The sequence below is a fragment of the Panulirus ornatus genome, chromosome 53 (assembly GCF_036320965.1).
Source record: "Panulirus ornatus isolate Po-2019 chromosome 53, ASM3632096v1, whole genome shotgun sequence".
NCBI lineage: Eukaryota > Metazoa > Arthropoda > Malacostraca > Decapoda > Palinuridae > Panulirus > Panulirus ornatus.
The window spans coordinates 2795628-2810000 of NC_092276.1; the positions used below are offsets into that span (position 1 = coordinate 2795628).

Below are 14373 nucleotides of genomic sequence, written 5' to 3' on the forward strand. Positions count from 1 at the left end.
CTGGGAACACACAGTGACGGGGACGAGGAGGAGGAGGACCTGCCACTACCTGGGGAGGGAAAGATGGTGCGGAAAAAGAGGTGCGACAGTGCTGCTGAGATGACACCCGCCACAACCTGAGCCTCTGCTGTACCGTTAGGAGCATCTGGAGCACGACGGCACGGCCCTTGCGAACAATGGCCAGACCCCTCAGCGTGAGGGTGTGAACCCCGAAGTTTATCAACATGACCCTCATTTAACCTGAGTCTTTAGGATCAGGTCAAAGCCCAGGCCGTCGTAGTACCCAAGGGTCGTACCGTAGGGTTCAGGGGGGCTTCAAAAGCACGAAGGGAAAGCCAGGGACAAAGACTGAAGCCCAGGGCCAAGGAAGGCAAAAATCAGGGTAAGAGAGGAAAGTTAGGGTCAGGGGTGAGAGAGGGGTCAGGGGTCAGGGTAAAAGAGACGGGTCAGGGACCAGGCAACGTGGCACCGCTGTAAAAACTCGTACTGCACGCAATAGCTACCGTCATGCAAAATTTATATGTATATACATATATATGTAATGGGCCACACAAACCACAGGGAACACCAAAAATTCGGGGTCGGAAGTCAAAGGTCGTGAAGAGGTCGTGCGAGAGGTGTGTGCATGTGTGGGGTGGAGGGGTGTCTGGAGAGGAGGAGTGATGAGAGAAGATTAAGACAGGATAAGGATCAGTAAAGAATAGAAAATAACTGGGAAACAGGCGACGTCGAGGAGCACTGTCATGATAACACCCGGAGGCAGGCTCAGGCGGGGACGAAAGTTCGTGGTGGTGGCGGCGGTAAGCAGGGGAGAGGGAGGGGGAGAGGGGCGGCTTGTGGGTGGCGAGGGGAGGAAAAGGGGTCCAGGGAAATGAGAAGAGGGCGTGTCAAGAGGGCCTGAAAGGGTCGATTCTTAGCAGGATAACCCACGGAGAGCCCAAAGGGGCTAAGAGACTGAAGGGTGAGTTCTCGGTAAAAGATGGAGGTGTGGAGTCTCAGGGAGCCTGGAGGAGGAGGACCGTAATGTGAGGGGAGTTAGTCACAAGGTCGGGTGGGTAGGGCAAAGGGTGGTGGCCGGGCACAGCGGGAGTCGCGTCCTTTTACAGGTCCAGGACAGTGTGATTACAAGGTGTTGATGCCTTGTGGGCAGCTGGTGAGGTCGCTGACGGGGAGGTGGGTGTCGAATAACAGAATCGAGCTACGGGTGGTAACATGGGAGGTGGTCGAACGTTCGATACATCACCAACTAACAATTCAGTAATGAAGGGCAACATTCAGCCAAACACCACTACGTCCACCGCCACTCCACATGGATGGTCAGTCCACCGCTGCCACATCCACCACCGCTCCACTTGGCTGGCCCCAGTACATCAGCACTACATCCTTCAACTACTCCACTGTACAGGATTAGGGTGCACGATGTCATGTGTCAGCGTAACTGGCTATCTTATGGCTGGACATGGCTACGTCCCTCTAGGCTGTGTCGAGTCGTGCCCAGGAAAGCGGTGGACGGTTAGATTACTATGTCCTAACAGATGAAGTCCACATGGGACCGTCCAAGTGGCAAGCGTCCCAGTGTTATGGCGTATACAAAGCAGCGTCCAGAGGGGCAGTGTCCAAGGCTGGTTCTCCTGGTAACCACAACCTATTATGTGTGGTAGGTGTGTCCACTATCGAAGGCAGTGTCCATATAGCGGGTCGTTCTAATCGGTGACCCGGAGAAGGGACGGGCATCTTGAAAGCGGGTGTCCTAAAGAAGAGGGATTGTGGTTGTGGCGTCTATAGTGTTCTACACACGCACACTGGTGTCCACCAGACGTCATCCCAGTCCATGGTGTCCAGGAGAAGGGGAGGGAACCCTGGCTGCTGGTGTCCACAAGAGGAGAGGAGGGGGATGATGGAGGGAGGGAGGGAGGGAGGGAGGGAGGGAGGGAGATAGGTGCTTAGGTTACAGAGGGTCGCTGGGGGAGGGAGTAAAGGAGGGGGCGAGGAGTGTGGAGAAGTTATTCGAAGGTTTACGATGGGGTGGTGGGTGTGTGGGTGGTGGTGCGGGGGTCTGGTCTGGCCCGGTCGCCCCTCCCCCACTCCTCCAATACCTCCCCCATCCATCTTACACAACTACAACACCCCCTCCCCTCCCCTCCCCCCTCATTCATACAGTGTTAACAACCAACCATTACGAGGATCGTAAGAACACTTTGTGAGATCTGATGGGCCACACGTGTACACACTGTCGCAATCCAGTCTCTATGGTGCTTGTGGAAGTCATCAGACGGTATACACGGTGTTAGTAATAATATCTGAAGACTCTTGAGTGTCTAATGATGATGATGATGATGATGAACACCAGCGGCTCATCTGGTCTTCGCCTCTGGCGAGCCCAGACGTCCATCAGCAGGTAATGAAGGGCGGGAAACACAACGCTGCGCCGGCCGCAGCAGCAGCCCCAGCACAAGGAAACCCCACAACCCCCGGCCGGCTCCTGTTCCTCCAAGCATTGGGGAGTAGGTAAGGGGTAGGAAGGGGGGGGGGGGGGGGGGGGGGGGGGAGGTTGTTCACATGAAGGGGGGGGGGGGCGCTCCCCCAACAGCGTTACGTGCTGGGGGAGGATACAGGCTCCACCACTAATAGACTGGTGGGACACAAAGATACTCTGGGGAAAAAAAAAAAAAAAAAAAAAAAAAAAAAATATATATATATATATATATATATATATATATATATATATATATATATATATATATATATATATATATATACACTTAAAGAATTAGCGTCCAGTTCTTTGAAATACTTGTCTAAATACACACAGACATCACTTCAGTGTTAGCATGGATGATGGCAGCTACAGGTAGATGGGCACAAGTACAGAGCGTACAGTGGGTACAGTACATCGTGAAGCGTACACTGGGTACAGCAACCCACCACTAGTTCCTTATAAAGCATTAGTACAGGAGTAAATACAGAGGTTACAGATGATCCAGGAGAGGGTGTACGACAACGTGACCTTTGACCTGACCCTCATGGGTCGTTACAGTACATGCATCTCGTCAAACTGGTGATCACAGCTTACGTAACTTGTGTTCAAGATGATGCTGTGGTTCACACAATCAACCACAATGAACTAATTACGCGACAGCGATTACAGGAAATTACGGTGGCGTTGTACAGCTAATTCCCCAATGATTTCCGGGTTCTGTGGTCTAAGATTGGCGGAGAAAATGCCAGGCAAACGTATCCCCCCCCCCCCCCAGCCTTTAATCGGAGGAATATAATACACAGTCACAATCAAAATGCAATTACAGAGTTAACACTCAATGAACTATCGAGTTAATTAGTGACTGATGACATTGGCGGAGGTAACAGGATTGTGATTGGGCAGTTCAGCTTCATAAACTCTGAGGTCTATGATAGTAATTCTTTCTCTTTGTTAAATAATACTACAAGACTAATTTCTGATCGTAAACTTTCCGTCGATTTCCAATCTCTCCACGATCCTATCTTACGTACAGCATACGACAGCGTCGCAAGTCTTCTACCTCTACAGCGCGATCTGCGATCTTATCTCAATTTACGTATACCTTACGATGGTTCCGGAGGTCTTCTAACACCCCACAACCAACTTGGTCCGGGGCCTTATCTGACATGTACCTTACATTGGTTTCAGAGGTCTTCTACCCCCACGGCTCGAACAAGCAGATGTGCACCGTAATCAATTAAAGAACGGATGTACGCAATGTGCATCACTCTAACTACCCCTGACACTTGCTCCGTACGGTAGACTGGAGCCAGACACAGCTTCAGGTGCTGGTACACAAACCAAGATACTGATAGCTGATAGCTTCCTACATATTCAACGTGTGACTCAGGATTCAACCGAAATGTTGTGGCGATTCCACTTCTGTTTGGGAGAGGAGGATGCAGAGGATATTTTTATAATTGTTTCCTCAGCAGAGACTGTAAGCCTTAGCTCTTCCCAAGCATCAAATACTGGTAGTTAAACAGGTGGTTATGCAGTGATGCGCACGACTTCATGCATAAAACCAGGCAGGTCCGGGGATAGAAGGTATTTAATACTATGTGAAAGACAACGGAGGACTATCCTTTCAGAGGCTCTTACATAGACAGCTTGTCATAAGTATGGCTTTAAGGGAACCTTACGATGATTACCGAGGCTCTTCTACCACCCAGTTCCACACACACACACACACACACACACACACACACACACACAGGTCGGTCCGGGACCCAAGCTGCCGTTCAGCTCACGAGCACCACTGGTCTACAGACGTGATGGTGCGAAAGGCTGACCCAAATGAGGCTGCGGCTCGGCCTGAGAGACGGTCTGCGGTGCCCGGGGGTCCCGGAGGACCACAGCGGGAAACAGCCTTCCTCAGAACCCACAAAAAGTGGCTGGTTGTAATTCTCTGAATCTCCAGGGACCTCCTCCACGTTCTTCCGTCTACCACTCGCTGCCCTGTCTTGCCCTACTCGTCTACCACTCGCTGCCCTGTCTTGCCCTACTCGTCTACCACTCGCTGCCCTGCCATGCCCTACTCGTCTACCACTCCCTGCCCTACCCAGTTCGTCTACCATTCGCTCCCCTATCTTCTCCCTACACGACCTAAAACGCAACGAAACATTTGACGCCTCAAAATAATCTATTTCAAGCACAACAACAATAAAAATTGGAAAAGGTTCTATCAGTGATATACCAAGCGAGAGTTTCCGCTTAGAAGGATGGCAGAGGGAAGCCTGGAGCGATGAGGCACCAGGACGAAGGTGGCGGTGGTGGTGGTGGTGGCTGGGAGGGAGACAGGAGGTGGTGGGGTTGGGATGGATGGAGGGAGGGACAGGGACGGGCATGCGGGTCATCAAAGAGGCCTGGGCCAGATGGCTCCCAACAGGCACGGTGGCACCCTGGGATGACCCTCGGGAGGAGGCCATTAGGGCCTCCGGGAGGCGTGTATGGCTACCCCTATTACACCGACACCGACACAACGTCTTCACAGCGGGGCAGAGGGCTCAGGTACACCACATACGATGGATGGGACCCCAGGCTTCATGTGGGACAGGGAAGGACCCAAGCTTCATGTGGGACAAGGAGGGACCCCCAGGCTTCATGTGGGACAGGGAGGGACCCAGTCTTCATGTGGGACAGAGGGACCCAAGCTTCACGTGGGACAGGGAGGGACCCCAGGCTTCATGTGGGACAGGGAGGGACCCCAGGCTTCATGTGGAACAGGGAGGGACCCAAGCTTCATGTGGGACAGGGAGGGACCCCAGGCTTCATGTGGGACAGGGAGGGACCCCAGGCTTCATGTGGGACAGGGAGGGACCCAAGCTTCATGTGGGACAGGAAGGGACCCAAGCTTCATGTGGGACAGGAAGGGACCCAAGCTTCATGTGGGACAGGGAGGGACCCCAGGCTTCATGTGGGACAGGGAGGGACCCAAGCTTCATGTGGGACAGGGAGGGACCCAAGCTTCATGTGGGACAGGGAGGGACCCCAGGCTTCACATGGGACAGGGACGGACCCAAGCTTCATATAGGACAGGGAGGGACCCATGCTCCATGTGGGACACAGAGGGACCCGAGGTTCATGTGGGGCAGATGAGGCTGGAGGGTTCAAAGTGTGGGTGTGAGTCAACGCGAGGGTGTGCAGTAGTAAGGGGGAGGGGGGTGTACAGTGGGGGAGGGGGGTTGTGGAAGGGCGAGTGAAACGATGTAAGGGGTGGTGGGAAGGTGAGGAGGGAAGCGGAACAAGGTATAAGAGCTTCTTGGAGGGTCTCAAATTGCATTCCTTGGAGGGTCGCATCATCCCCAGGGGACTCACACACATACACACACACACACACACACACACACACACACACACACACACACACACACACACACACGGTGTACTATCCACAGCGTATATCACGCAAAAGCTAGCACATGCTTCTCGAGTATGATTACAGCATATAATTGACCGCAAAGATCTGTTGGAGATGGTCCAGAGGAGGGCAACAAAGATGGGACAGGAGAGCCGAGTTACTGCCATAAATCTTTCAACCAAGGAAGAGAGACGAGTAAGGGGAGGCTTGGCCACAACTTTTCAAGATTCTTAAACCACGATGACGATTATCAACAATGAACGTTCCTTTGTGAAAGTAGACACAACACCCGAAGGCCATAACGTAACACTAAGCAAGAAAACTATAAAAAAAAAAATAATCTTTTAAAGTACTCTGACAGTATACGAGGGATGGATGAGCGGAGTAAAATAAAAGCGCACACTAACTCCTCGCGTCCGTTATCATCCTCCTCCTCTCCCCCGGCGTTTAAATTCATGCGTCACGTTTTATGAGCTCTTTATCCCGGCCCAGTGACTTGAATCTTTCCCATAACACGGAGGGAGGCACGCAAGGTCTGCATGTACTGCAGATCAACAACATCTATTACGACTACACTGACCTAAACAACTATATACAGTTATATACTGGCCTTCCCTGATGCTAGAACTAAAATTGCTGTCAATGCATATATATATATATATATATATATATATATATATATATATATATATATACATATATATATATATATATATATATATATATATTCCTATGAGTCCACGGGGAAAATGAAACACGATAAGTTCCCAAGTGCACTTTCGTGTAATAATCAAATCATCAGGGGAGACACAAGAGAGAAATATGTCAGTTGATATACATACATATATATACGAAGATCTTAAACTAATTATCGGCTCTACTATCCTGAAGGGGAAGGGGTAACAAGAACACGAAATTAAATGATGTAAATCCTACATAATGTCTTATAATGGGAAAGGAGATAGTTCGACAGTTCAACAAATTAACGAAACAAAATTCAGTTACGATAAAAATTCTTTCTATCGTAGACATTTGCAATTTCCCGCATGAGCAAGGTAGCGCCAGGAACAGATGACAGATGAGAAAAGTATGTCTTCTATGTCAATACCTGACGACTGTAAGAAATTCAAGTGAGTAAGAACTTCAAGTGAACAGGTGAGCTGCTGCAGTGAACACTACAGGGGGGAATGAAAGATAATAAAAAACATAAGCTCTGAACTGAACCTTACCGGTATGAAACTACCAGTCCTTCAGCACTGTCTGACTCCACACACACACACACACACACACACACACACCACGCTGGTTCATGGCGCTGATGTCTGTAAACAAGTCATGCTTAAGGGAAAATCGGGGGGGGGGGGGGAAAAAAAAAACCTTGAGCACGTAGGCCTCGACAGAGGGGGCCGAGGCGCGGGAAGTGCCTCCCTGAGAGAGCAATCATTGCGTCCGGGAGGAAGGGAAGGGCGGCCCTGAGGGTAGATGAGGAGGGGGGGTATGATAGTAGGTACGAGCAGGGGGGGGGGGTCGGGGGGAGGGGTTCGTGACCTGGCCTGGGTACCGCCACACACACACCCCTCCCTCTCCACACACACACGTACGCTATACTCAGGGAAGGTGAGGTCACGGGGTCATCCTGGACCAGGTCAGGGTCACAGTAGTGTGAAGGGGTCGTGAGTGTGACGAAGAAAGTACGTGTGTCGTGACTGGATGACGCGGGGGTGGGTGGGGGGGGAGAGGGGGAGGGGAGGAGAGGCGTTGGTCACTGGGCCCGGGGTAGATAGAGGGGGGGGGGGGGGGTGACAACAGTCTCACACCAGCACATAAGGACGAGCGAGACGCGTCGTTCTCATGGGCGTTCCGCCCCATCGGAGTCACCCAAATATTAACCTAATGACACTATCTTCTCCCACTCACTATCCTAAATGGAAGTAATTCAATAATACAAACACTATTAAGAGTCCGTCTTGCTGGTCCAGCCGAGAGTCCGACACAGTCCAACACACTCTCCCTACAAAATGAGGTCACCACACACACTCTGGCCCTCTAAAACACACTCACCAACACCAAGTCTCTATGACACTCATCAACACTAGGCCTCCAAAACACCAACATCACTCCTCCAACACCATATCGCCAAGACACTCACCAACACCACTCCTCCAAGACACTCACCAACACCAGGCCTCCAAAACACCCACACCACCTCTCCCAACACACTCACCAACACCACTCCTCCAAGACACTCACCAACACCAGGCCTCCAAGAAACTTACCAACACCAAGCATCCAACACGCTCACCAACACCAGTCCCCCGACACGCTCACCAACACCAGTCCCCCGACACACTCACCAACACCAGTCCCCCGACACGCTCACCAACACCAGTCCCCCGACACACTCACCAACACCAGTCTCCCGACACACTCACCAGCACCAGTCCCCCGACACACTCACCAACACCAGTCCCCCGACACACTCACCAACACCAGTCTCCCGACACACTCACCAACACCAGTCCCCCGACACACTCACCAACACCAGTCCCCCGACACACTCACCAACACCAGTCTCCCGACACACTCACCAGCACCAGTCCCCCGACACACTCACCAACACCAGTCCCCCGACACACTCACCAACACCAGTCCCCCGACACACTCACCAACACCAGTCCCCCGACACACTCACCAACACCAGTCCCCCGACACACTCACCAACACCAGTCCCCCGACACACTCACCAACACCAGCACCTCCAACACACTCATGAGGTTCAGCAGTGAGTGTGGTTTGAGAGGTGTCGCTCGTCTGGTGGAGGGAGGGAGGAGAGGGGTGGAGACGTGGCCTGGCCAGGCCCCTGCCCTGCTGGGGCGGGTCTCTGGTCTGGGTTTGGAGGCCATTGTTTATCAGGTACGGGTGAGGGAGATCATTCATCCTTACCTCTGTACAGCTGGGCAAGTAGTCGTCCTCTCTCTCTCTCTCTCTCTCTCTCTCTCTCTCTCTCTCTCTCTCTCTCTCTCTCTCTCTCTCTCTCTCTCTCTCCCAACATACAACAAAAATTCCACCTCCTTCCCCCTAGCAGCCATGGAGGAGGGGTGGGGGGTCACAGAGCATTATGTGCGACATTCGCCGAGACGAAACTAATTCGCTAGGCTGAAGTATCGGCGGGGAAGAGAGGAGACGCAGCGCCGGCCAACCTGACTGACTCTCGAAGCGTGGAGAGGGACGGCCACAATAGATCCGGGCCGTGGACGCTCGCTGGACACCCAGGGTGCAGCAGGAACCGAATATCTTCGTGTAAATGGCACAATGGGGACTAGGGCGGCGACACGGGCGCGAGTGAGGGAGGGAGGAGAGAGAGAGAGAGAGAGAGAGAGAGAGAGAGAGAGAGAGAGAGAGAGAGAGAGAGAGAGAGAGAGAGAGAGAGAGCGATGTGGCGGGGGAAAATCAGTTCGAAGGTGAAGAAAGGTACAGCGTTTATGTCTGAAGTTCTACGAACTTGCTGGAGTCGTGTCGCTGAAGTTCTACGTACGGCACAGAGTCGACTCGAGTCACGTTTGGGGGCCGCCTGAGGATTTTCCTCCTCTCCTTCACAAACCTTATGCAATGCTAGGCTAGTCCTAAAACCTAAGCAAGCCTACCTAAGCCAGTCCAAAAAATAAAAACAAACTAAGCAAGCCTAACTTAAACTAACTTAACCCAACCTTGCATACAAAAACGGTGGAGCTGTGGTGCTGGGTAATAATAATACTAATCTCTGGGCGATCCTTACGTTGTAATAAAAGTATGAAACTGGACACACACACACACACACACACACACACACACACACACAATTCCTACACCACGAGCAGTTACGTAAATGATGTGAAGAAACAGACACACATGAGTGAGGGTTGTGTGGCGACAGAGGACAAGGAAGAGGAGGAGGAGGAAATTTCCGCCTTCGTGTCGACCCTAAATTCGAAACTTCAGTATGAAGGACACGCCGATTTAGCGGCGCACACGACCGGTCTGACGGGGAATGGAAAGTTCACCTCCTCACACACACACACACGAAGAATATTTCTTCATGGTACACCACACCGACACCTTACCACGATGCATATCAGGCCACGAGTGGGAAACTATGTGAATCCCGACTTTCACCCAGTGATTGGCTAGAGGGTGATCCCCATTATACAGGCATTTAGAGAGAGAGACGCAGTATCATTACACGGATAAACTGAAGCGGTAGGTGGCAGTGATTTCAAGCGGGCAGCCTCGCCCTAAGAAGCAGCGTGAGCTACACAGAACTGATTTCGTGAGGTATTTCGAAATCCCCTTCAAACACAATCAAACTTGCTTTACGATTTTCTGTCACGCTGAGCCTCAGGATGAACGAATGACCAGCGTCTCTGTGATGGCGATGATGGCCTGGAGTGATTAAGTGATTCACACCTCCGGGGAAGTGGATCAGTGGTCGCCCGGAGTGCGAAGATCAACAGCGGCGAGGCCAGAAAAACCTGGCCGGGCATCCGGTAGCTGGGTAATGCACACTCCTCCTCCACCTCCTCCTCCTCCTCCTCCCTAATCTTCTCTCCCATACTGTGCTGGCCGTCAAAGGTGAGGGAACGGACGAGGCAGGCCGCACGCCCGGCTGGGATCCGAAGGCATGTCAGCTATTCACTGGTAAAGGAATAAAGTTAGATACATGAACCTACCTGGATTATTTCTTTATCATGGCCTTGTAATGCTCACGCAACCATGGTGGACTCGTGAGCAATCAAGACTTGAGTCCGTGAAAATCAACTCCCAACTCATAAAATTTAAAGTTTTCTTTATAAACATTCTTCATAAGCATTTAATCTGAAAAAGAAAAAAAAACTAAGAGGGAAAAAGTAAAGGATCAATGACTGACTTGAGTGAAGGTACAATAACACCGTGGTGATGTATGACGGTTTATCAACTATTAAATTCGGCTTCCCTGACAAGCTCTCTTTCATTCCCACCTACGTACATAATAACCAGAGACGTGATCTCCAACAGGAAAAGGTTACGGCGAGTATCAAACGACAAATGGTGTCAAGTACGGGACTATAAAAGTCTCCCTAATTACAGAGCACAACCCCGAATACCGCAGTAGGAGGAGAGAATGTGTCAACGTAGTGATCACTATAATGATAATATGCCACACGATAACCTCCTGAGAACAAGCTGCAATTAAATTACGAAAAAGAGACTGATATAATATTTCAAAATTTCAATAAAATATAAAAAGAACATAAGTAACCCGTCTCAAACATCGCCACGCACACCTAACGCGCACACACTATACCTAACTTCTTGCCTGCTATATATAAACAGACGTATCGGCGGCGGGGGAGGAGGAACAGCTCAAGTGAACAGCTCCTCTTAGTGGATGAAATAGAAGGCCGCGAGGATAAGATTATGGAAGGAAAAAAAGGTCTTGGGGTACGCGAGAGGAGGAGGAGGAGGAGGAGGAACCCGAGGAAGGAGATAAGCCGTCCTCCGCACAGTTGAGGGACGACTGACGGAAGGTCGATGACACGCGAGGGGGGAGACGGACTTGGAGTGAGCAACTCACACTCTCTTAACACTTACAACTAACGAGTGTGGTTACAAGGCGAGGCTCTGACCAGGACGGCGACCACCGAGGCAAGAACGCCTGATGCAATTGATCAACAGTGGAAAGCACTGATGGAAGAACGGGGTGGACAGTACGGCAAGGAGGGGGTGTGGGTTGGGTTGGGCTGGCTTGTGGTTTCTACATGATCAGTTCTGACACGCTCACACTATCTTTTTTTTTCCCCCTAATCTTCCAGTGAATGACCTTTATGAGAAGGTTGCTGAGGGGGGTAGAAGTGAAGTGAAGGCAAACGGTGGCTGACCTTAAAAGGTCAAATTATAACCTGCTGATCATATATATATATAAAAAAAAAATCGTAAAAATCGGGTTCCCCTCCTGAATCGAAAAGGGTAAAACAGATAAAAGGGTTGATAATCAAAACTGCAATTATACATTAAATCAATATCTATCTATCTATCTATCTATCTATCTATCTATATATATATATATATATATATATATATATATATATATATATATATATATGATTAATGAAAATTCGACCGAATCCGCTGAACCTTGCAGGAGAAACAGAATAGCACACACACACACACACCTGCACAGAAAAGCTATATATACGTCTTCGCCATGCGATACATCTGGGGAGGAAAAAATAAAACTGGACTGGAATTGGCTCACGAGCGTAAGAGAAACCAACACTCCAGATAAACCTCAACCCGGCTCCTCCGTGGGGGCAGAATTTCAGACGTACAGGGCATGCAACCTGTTTTTTCTTTCCTCTCTTCCCCGATGACACACACACACACACACACACACACACACACACACACACACACACGCACACGCGCGCGCGCGCGCAGAGAGAGAGAGAGAGAGAGAGAGAGAGAGAGAGAGAGAGAGAGAGAGAGAGAGAGAGAGAGAGAGAGAGAGAGAGAGAGAAATATCTTGATATTTTAGAAGACACTTGAGTTATACGGTCGCCCTGAGATGGAACATGCCATTTGAGAGGGTTCGGGGGGAAACGAGAATGGCTCGTGAGTGGAATGGGTTACGGAAGAGAGGTGGGGAAGGGCCTCGATCTGACAAGTCGCCCGTTGAAGGGAGAAGGTTCATGAGGGGAAACTGTGGTGATGACCACATACCCAGGAGAGGAAGAAAGGGGTAGGGACATAGAAGGGAAGGGATAGTGTGTAGCGGAGGGTGAAGGTTGAAGCGTGTACAGGTGGAAAACTCTCTCTCTCTCTCTCTCTCTCTCTCTCTCTCTCTCTCTCTCTCTCTCTCTCTCTCTGACAAAACGATAACTTGACCTCAGACAATCCTTGCCAAGTGATGTGCTGCTGACCACCCCACTCCTCACGTCCCCTTTTCACGGCGTCCAAACCCGTCACCCTTCAACCAAGATGAGGCTCCCCTGGTCTACTGTCTCTATTCTCTCTCAAGCTTTGGTAGCAATCAATCCAATTACATACCCCTCCTCTGACACACCAGCTTGGGGAAGACACGTCTTGTATCATCCTCCGTCTCGTGTGTGTGTGTTTGGAGGAGGGAGTATTACAAGTCTTTGTGGTAACCTGAGAATACACAATTCGCCCAACCATCCCCATTTTCTAAAAGATACTGCTCCCTCCCTCTGTGTAAATACAGCAGTTTCGTCACGTAGGATGTCTTTATACATGAGCGCTGACTTCCATATATGAAGCTTGTGTTGGTCGTGTTTCTTAAACCATCTTCTGATGCAATACGCGGGGGTGGGGGGTGGGGGGGGGCACAAGTATTACATCTGTAGCCCTGGCACCACAATGGCTCTCTTTCATCCAGATGGATCATCGTCCCCAAAACTAAATGCAGCTTACACTGGGTTCAGCGGGGTCTTCTGCTCACCCACACAGCTGCTCGGTCCAAGTTCAAGCTGACACGTCTTGCTCCGCTGCTCATCCAGGCTGTTGGAGGTCGCTCCTGGCCCGTACGCCTACATATCTACCTCATCCTGACCGGTCTGGTTGACAATGCAGGCACTTGTCCCTTTTTTTCTTTTTCTGTTTTTTCAAATACCTCCGCTGAACAGTCCACAATGAGTTTAATGGCTTTAGGTAACCTACTCGAACGAAATCTTATATCATCATCAATGGGTTGGCAAGTGTTCTCCCATGCACTGCCACAGTGCAAAAGTGAGATACAATTCAGACACCCGTATTCCTTTTTTTATCAGTGTCTCCTCGGGCATCTTCTCTCCCCTGGCTAGTGGCATGTGAAACGAATTTGAATACCAAAACCTTTTTTTTTTTTATTCTAGCAATGTTATTCCCATACCATCGAGAGTAAGTTTACACATTTTGAGACTTTAGTGTTCAACTCTTCATATGTGAAATCATTTTGTCAGTAACTTATCCATAGCTCTTAACTCTTTATCATCTGGTCCTTTACGTGTGATCTCTCCTTCAGAAATCCACAAACTCGTTCCTCCCTCTCTCTCGTTCTGATGTTTATCGCTTCTGGCCCTCATGAATCGAATCGAGCCCAATTTTCTGTCAATTTACATGTCTTCCATAGACTGAAAGTGTGTGTGTGTGTGTGTGTGTGTGTGTGTGTGTGTGTGTGTGTGTGTGCGTAAATAATTAAGAACGGCTTGTTTAATTCAGGCAGCCAATCGGTTGAAAATACAATTGAAGTATTACAGCTATTAGAGAACTGGGAAGTCATCATACAATAGTAAATTAATCAATCATAAAACTATCTCCCAGTAGCATAATATTAATCACACAAATGTAAAACTTTCTCTCCCGCCGTAACATACAAACGGGTATCAACAGGAGGTTGTTTTACCCACACTGCTCGAGCGACCATCGCAGGCGCACGCGCAAACAAACCGCCAACCACATACCCGTCAACCAACACTTTAGT

The 14373-nt window shown here is 50.1% G+C and overlaps 1 protein-coding gene across 2 annotated transcripts in view; it reads right to left on the reverse strand.

Moving 5' to 3' along the window:
* LOC139765172 (uncharacterized) overlaps positions 1 to 14373 on the reverse strand; it is a 166016-nt gene that overhangs the window by 147505 nt on the left and 4138 nt on the right. The window lies entirely within an intron of this gene.